The sequence below is a fragment of the Staurois parvus genome, unplaced genomic scaffold, assembly GCF_062004578.1.
Source record: "Staurois parvus isolate SC_StPar_1 unplaced genomic scaffold, SC_StPar_1.0 ptg000484l, whole genome shotgun sequence".
In the NCBI taxonomy this organism is placed as follows: Eukaryota; Metazoa; Chordata; class Amphibia; order Anura; family Ranidae; genus Staurois; species Staurois parvus.
The window spans coordinates 219,345-226,547 of NW_028318280.1; positions in this window are offsets into that span (position 1 = coordinate 219,345).

Genomic DNA, 7,203 nt, shown 5'->3' on the forward strand with positions numbered 1-7,203 from the left:
GCGATGTACATTGTCACCAGTACAAGAAAGCACAGGCAGCAATACCATTGCAAGAAGTTCGAGCAGCATGGTGGCTTAGTCATTGGCATGTAGGCAGGTGCCTACAGAAGGGTTAAAGTTCTCTGCTGTGTTGTCTCATGTTCTGCAACTCTCTGGGTTCACTGTGCTGTTTTTCATTTGAACTGGTACAATGTACACTCACTGGCCACTTTATTAGGTCTACCTTGCTAGAGCCAAGAAAATCTCCCCCACACCATGACACCACCACCACCAGCCTGAACCATTGATACAAGGCTGGATAAATCCACCACACCATGACACCACCACCACCACCACCAGGCTGAACCATTGATACAAGGGAGGATGAATCCACCACACCATGACACCACCACCACCACCACCACCACCACCAGGCTGAACAGTTGATACAAGGCAGGATGGATCCACCACACCATGACACCACCACCACCATCCTGAACCATTGATACAAGGCAGGATGGATCCACCACACCATGGCACCACCACCACCAGCCTGAACCGTTGATACAAGTCAGGATGGATCCATGCTTTCCAGTTGTTTACAGCAAATTCTGACCCTACCATCTGAACATTGCAGCTGAAATCGAAACTCACCAGACCAGGCAACAGTTTTCCAGTCTTCTATTGTCCAGTTTTGCTGAGCCTGTGCGAATTTTAGCCTCTGTTTCCTGTTCTTAGCTGACAGGAGTGGCACCCGGTGTGGTCTTCTGATGCTGTAGCCCATTTGCTTCAAGGTTGGACGTGTTGTGTGATCAGAGATGGTATTCTGCATACCTTGGATGTAACGAGGGGTTATTGGAGTTACTGTTGCCTTTCTATCATCTGGAACCAGTCTGCCCATTCTCCTCTGACCTCAACAAGGCATTTTCCTCCACACAACTGCAGCTCACTGGAGATTTTCTCTTTTTCAGACTATTCTCTGTAAACTCTAGAGATGGTGGGGTGTGAAAATCTCAGTAGATCAGCAGTTTTTTAAATACTCGGACAAGCCTGTCCGGCACCAACAACCATGCCACATTCAAAGTCACTTATATCACCTTTTTTCCCCATTCTGATGCTCAGTTTGAACTCCAGCAAATCATCTTTACCACGTCTAGATGCCTAAATGCATGGACTTGCTGCCATGTTGTTGGATGATTAGCAATTTGTGTTACCAAGCAATTGAACAGGTGGACCTAATAGAATGGCCGGTGAGTGTAGATGTATGGTGGATCTGAGGAATTGATTGCCTAGATTTTTCACACCGATATCCTAGAGATACACATAATAAAGGGGCTCTTCAGTTGCTGGACTGAGCCCCAAATGGGGCCAGTCAGGGTTCCCTGAGGGAATGGGAATGTGGGAACTTGTTGCACTTTGGGAACCTAAGACCTAAGATGGACTGATTGCCTTTAGACAAGGTGGGGGCGAAGACTAGGAGTGTTGTGGCTGCACAGAGAGGTGAAGGATCTGTAGGAGGAGTTCTGTTTTCCTCTCTGCTGTTGAATGCTGAGACAAGGTGGGGGCAAAGAATAGAGGGTGCTGTGGCTGCACAGAGAGGTGCAGGATCTGTAGAAGGACTTCTGTTCTCTTTGCTGCTGAATGCTGAGACAAGGTGGGGGCAGAGATGAGGGGGTGCTGCGGCTGCACACAGAGGTGCACAGAGAGGTACAGTGAGGATCTGTAGGAGGACTTCAGTTCTCCTCTCTGCTGTCGACTGATGAGACAAGGAGGGTTCAGAGATGAGGGGGATGCTGCAACTGCACAGAGAGGTGCAGACTCTGTAGGAGGAGTTTTGTTCTCCTCTCTGCTGTTGAATGCTGAAACAAGGTGGGGGCGGAGACAAGGGGGGGGGGGTGCTGCTGTGGCTGCACAGAGATGTGTAGGATCTGTAGGAGGAGTTCTCTTCTTCTCTCTGCTTTCAACTGGTGAGACAAGGTGGGGGCAGAGATGAGGGGGTGCTGCGTCTGCACAGAGAGGAGCACAGAGAGGTACAGAGAGGATCTGTAGGAGGACTTCAGTTCTCCTCTCTGCTGTCGACTGATGAGACAAGGAGGGTTCAGAGATGAGGGGGATGCTGCAACTGCACAGAGAGGTGCAGACTCTGTAGGAGGAGTTTTGTTCTCCTCTCTGCTGTTGAATGCTGAAACAAGGTGGGGGCGGAGACAAGGGGGGGGGGGGGTGCTGCTGTGGCTGCACAGAGATGTGTAGGATCTGTAGGAGGAGTTCTCTTCTTCTCTCTGCTTTCAACTGGTGAGACAAGGTGGGGGCAGAGATGAGGGGGTGCTGCGTCTGCACAGAGAGGAGCACAGAGAGGTACAGAGAGGATCTGTAGGAGGACTTCTGTTCTTCTATCTGCTGTCAAGTGGTGAGACAAAATGGGGGCAGAGACGAGGGGGGTGCTGCACCTGCACGGAGAGAGGTGCAGGATCTCTAAGAGGACTTCTGTTCTCCTCTCTGCTGTCGACCGGTGAGACATGGTGAGGGCAGAGACAAGTGGGGGGGGGGGGGGGGGGTGCAGCAGCTGCAGGAGAGATGTGAGGGCCACATGAAATGGCCTTGTATTTGACGCATGCTCTGGGCTAAAGTGATTGAGAAAACCTTGCTAGAGCAATGTAGTCCAAACATCCCATAATGGTACCATCGAATCCTCCAATGTTAGCTTTAAGTGCAAGATGTGGAGTTCCGCTTCATTCACATCCTTGGAATTATTACAATGTCTACAATATAAGAAACCTCAGAGAAAAGCTCAGATACTTCTTCACATACCTGGTAAGATGGAATCCACTCCCTATCGAGGGATCTCGTCACGGAGACCTCGCCGGTATTTTCATTTATCCTGAATATCCCCTTTGGTTCTTCATCCACTCCCTTTCCATACAGGCGAAACCTGGATCCCTGTATCCTGTCGCTCACCACAACCTGAAAGAGAAAGAACAGTTTCAGCTTCTAGGTACAGTGAATGGATGGCACCAACAAAGGGAAGCCTACGTAGAAAGAGGTCCAAGTGTGGGACATTCAGGTAAACAGAACGAGTGAGGAGGAAAGCCCCACGTTGTACGGAGACAACGAGCGAGGAGGAAAGCCCCACGTTGTACGGAGACAACGAGCGAGGAGGAAAGCCCCACGTTGTACGGAGACAACGAGCGAGGAGGAAAGCCCCACGTTGTACGGAGACCAGAATTCTTTTTTTTTTTATTACCTTTATGAGATTGAACAAGTACTATATCAGGAATGCATTGAACATTCTCGATATGTCCATCCAGCTAAAGGTTATCTGTGATTTCAAAAGGTCGCACAATAAAGAAAAGGTTATAGACAAACAATACGGATGTCTTCATTGTTATACAATACAGCAGGGCTAGTCATGTAAGCAGTTGGGTGACAAAAATAGAAGCAGCAATGGCTAGACTGGCCGTCCTATCAAAGCTGGGAATGAAAAGGATGAAAACAAAGAGGGGCGCACGGGGGGGGGGGTAAAAACCAAAAACAGTATTAACAGGAACTGTCACAGATCAACTCTACTACAGTCTAGGGGAAACAGGTACCATGAAGAGGGCATCCTCTATATCAGTCATGTCTCCAAACGTTCTAAACAAAGGGCCAGGTTGACTGTTTCTCAGACTTGAACGGAAGTTGAAAATGTCCTAACATTAATGGGAGTACAGGATATTAGTAGAGGATAGTGCCCCATCATTGGTGTCAGTGGGAGGAATAGTGCCCCATAATTGGTGTCAGTGGGAGGAATAGTGCCCCATCATTGGTGTCAATGGGAGGAATAGTGCCCCATCATTGGTGTCGGTGGGAGGAATAGTGCCCCATCATTGGTGTTAGTGGGAGGAATAATGCCCCATCATTCGTGTCGGTGGGAGGAATAGTGCCCCATCATTGATGTCAGTGGGGGAAATAGTGCCCCATCATTGGTGTCAGTGGGAGGAATAGTGCTCATCATTGATGTCAGTGGGGGAAATAGTGCCCCATCATTGGTGTCAGTGGGAGGAATAGTGTCCCATCATTGGCATCAGTGGGAGGAATAGTGCCCCATCATTGGTATCAGTGGGAGGAATAGTGCCCCATCATTGGTGTCAGTGGGAGGAATAGTGCCCCATCATTGGTGCCAGTGGGAGGAATAGTGCCCCATCATTGGTGTCAGTGGGAGGAATAGTGCCCATCATTGGTGTTAGTGGGAGGAATAGTGCCCCATCATTGGTGTTAGTGGGAGGAATAGTGCCCCATCATTGGTATCAGTGGGAGGAATAGTGCTACATTATTGGTGTCAGTAGAAGAAATAGTGCCCCATCATTGGTGTAAGTGAAAGGAATAGTGCTACATTATTGGTGTCAGTAGAATAAATAGTGAGCCATCATTGGTGTAAGTGAAAGGAATGGTGCTTCATTGTTGGTGTCAGTGGGCTGAGTAGTACCCCAAGGGTTGGATAAAGGCAAGTGAGGGCCTGCATCTGGCCCTTCGCCCACAGTTTAGAGCAGGGGCGGAGTGACAACTCATGGGGCCCCTGGGCAATAGGGGATCATAAGGCCCCTGTGTCCTCACCCACACTCAAACCACACCCAAAAAATCCTATGAAAGGTACTAGGGGCATCTCAAGGGGCCCCCTACTGACCCTGGGCCTTCGGGCAGTACCCGAGTGCACGAATGGGCAGTCCGCCCCTGGTTTAGAGTCTACTGCTCTATATGAACATACAGATAAACACCCACAAGAGCCGTTATCATCATCCACCTGGCTGTGCTCTGTGGCGGGGTTGTGTAATTCTGAGAACTTGAAGGACAGAAATGCAAACTAAATGCCAGTAAAATACCACATTTGTAAGTCATCTGCCTTTCAGCTGTTCATTGCAGTTCGGCTTTAAAATGGCGGGGCAGCCCACTGCACAAAATCAAGGCTCATGTGAGCGTTAGAGGCGCTCAGTATTTATACACTGAGGACTTTTTGTATCGGATTGGAGTATAACTTTCAGGGAAACATCGATTTTCAAAAGCTAATCTTCACTAACTACCGAATTAGCCGGATGAGCAGTTTATGAACATGACGCTACATTTCGCCTGTCCCCAGACATCTGTGTTTTATTTACATTTTTTTTTCCCTAAAAGTGTAAATGGCTCCTTGTCAGCTGTTATACATTTCAATCAGGGATTTTTTTTTGTTTACTAAATGGCTGAACGTAAGTGGTCTCCCCTCCAAACGATTGAGTGCAGCACACCATGACACCACCACCACCAGCCTGAACCGTTGATACAAGGCAGGATGGATCCCCCACACCATGACACCACCACCACCAGCCTGAACCGTTGATACAAGGCAGGATGGATCCCCCACACCATGACACCACCAACACCAGCCTGAACTGTTGATACAAGGCAGGATGGATCCACCACACCATGACACCACCACCAGCCTGAACCATTGATACAAGGCAGGATGGATCCCCCACACCATGACACCACCACCACCAGCCTGAACCATTGATACAAGGCAGGATGGATCCCCCACACCATGACACCACCACCACCAGCCTGAACCGTTGATACAAGGCAGGATGGATCCCCCACACCATGACACCACCACCACCAGCCTGAACCGTTGATACAAGGCTACAGCATACAAAGACCTTTTAGACGACACTTCCAACCTCTACCTGGTAGGAGTTTGGTGAAGGCCCTTTTCTGTTCCACCATGACTGTTCCAATGTGTACAAAGCCAGCTCCATAAAGACACAGTTTGATGAGTTTGGTGTGGAAGATCTTGAGCAGGGGCATACTGACCATTCGTTCACTCAGGCACTGCCCAAGGGCCCAGGGTCAGTAGGGGGCCACATGAGATGTCCCTGGTACCTTTTATAGGCTTTTTTGGGTGTGCCTTGAGTGTGGGCAAGGACACAGGGGCCCCATGATTCCCTATTACCCAGGGGCCCCATGAGTTGTCAGTCCACCCCTGATCTTGAGTGGACTTCACAGAGCCCTGACCTCAACCCTACTGAACACCTTTGGAATAACCCAGAATGATGACTGCAAGCCGGGTCTTCTCATCCAACATCGGTACTTGACCTCACAAAAGTTCTTACTAAGTGGGATGGGAGTCACTTTGGGTGGGGGGCCATGGAACACAGCTCACTATGGAGAGGTGGGGAGACCCCTGTCTCAGCTCCCCATATCTCTATTAGGTGTAAGTCACCCTGTGCCTGTTAGGGGTACAGGGTGATCTGTCCTAATAGTGTGTAGACATGTATAGGTGGGGTGGGGGGTTCCTTATTGTTTGATGTTATGTGGTTGCATCCCATTGTTCTATTGTGCGTCTGGCTTGGGAGCAAACTATTGTGGGATGCATGTGTTTATGTGTATTGGCTTAGTTGGGGGTGTCTCCAGCAGCCCTCCTTCCTGATGGGACTGTCTGTTGGTGTGTCTCTTGTTACTAAATGTAGATTGCCCCGCCCTGTGTCACTATGCAGGGAGGGGGGATTGTCCCCTGAGTGTATATATTGTGGGAACTCGCTTCAACGTGGTAGAGCTTCTTCAAAGCACACAGCAACTCGCTTCTTTTAAGGGCTTTTTTGCCCACTTTTATTTACAAGAAAGTTCAAGAAACACAAATGCTTCCCACGCAGGGGTATCCAACATCAAGCAAATCAATAGTATTCAGCCTCCTGGCTTGCACGCAGTTTTAAGTCTGCCTCCTGCAGACTCTTCCCAAAATATGGCACCAGCACACAGCTAGTCTGGCTTCCACCTGACTCCAAGGCAGAGACCTCCCGTCTGCCGGGGTGGAGCCCTCCTGACTCCGTTTGCCGGGGTGGAGCCCAGAACCATGGTTAGGCCTCTATAAAAAGGCCTGCACACACCTGTGCAATCAGTGTGCTGGGGGTTCTCAAAACACAGACCCCGGATTGGAGATTTCATCCCTCCCAGATCTCTTTGAAATCTCCAGGCTCCAGATCCCAAAACAGACTTAATGAATATATGAGGAAACTGAAAAGCCAGTTTCCTCTGCAATACATCAACTCTCTGGAGGCCCTCAACCTGCCTGGTTGAGAATCCAAGGTTCTCAGCTTTATTTTGACCGTGGCAGGACACCGCACTGCCACAATATCTTGTATCTGTGTTCAAATAAACTAGTCTACCTCCTGGTTTACTTCAAATCTGGTGTCGTCTGGATCTTGGGGTAGCAATAGC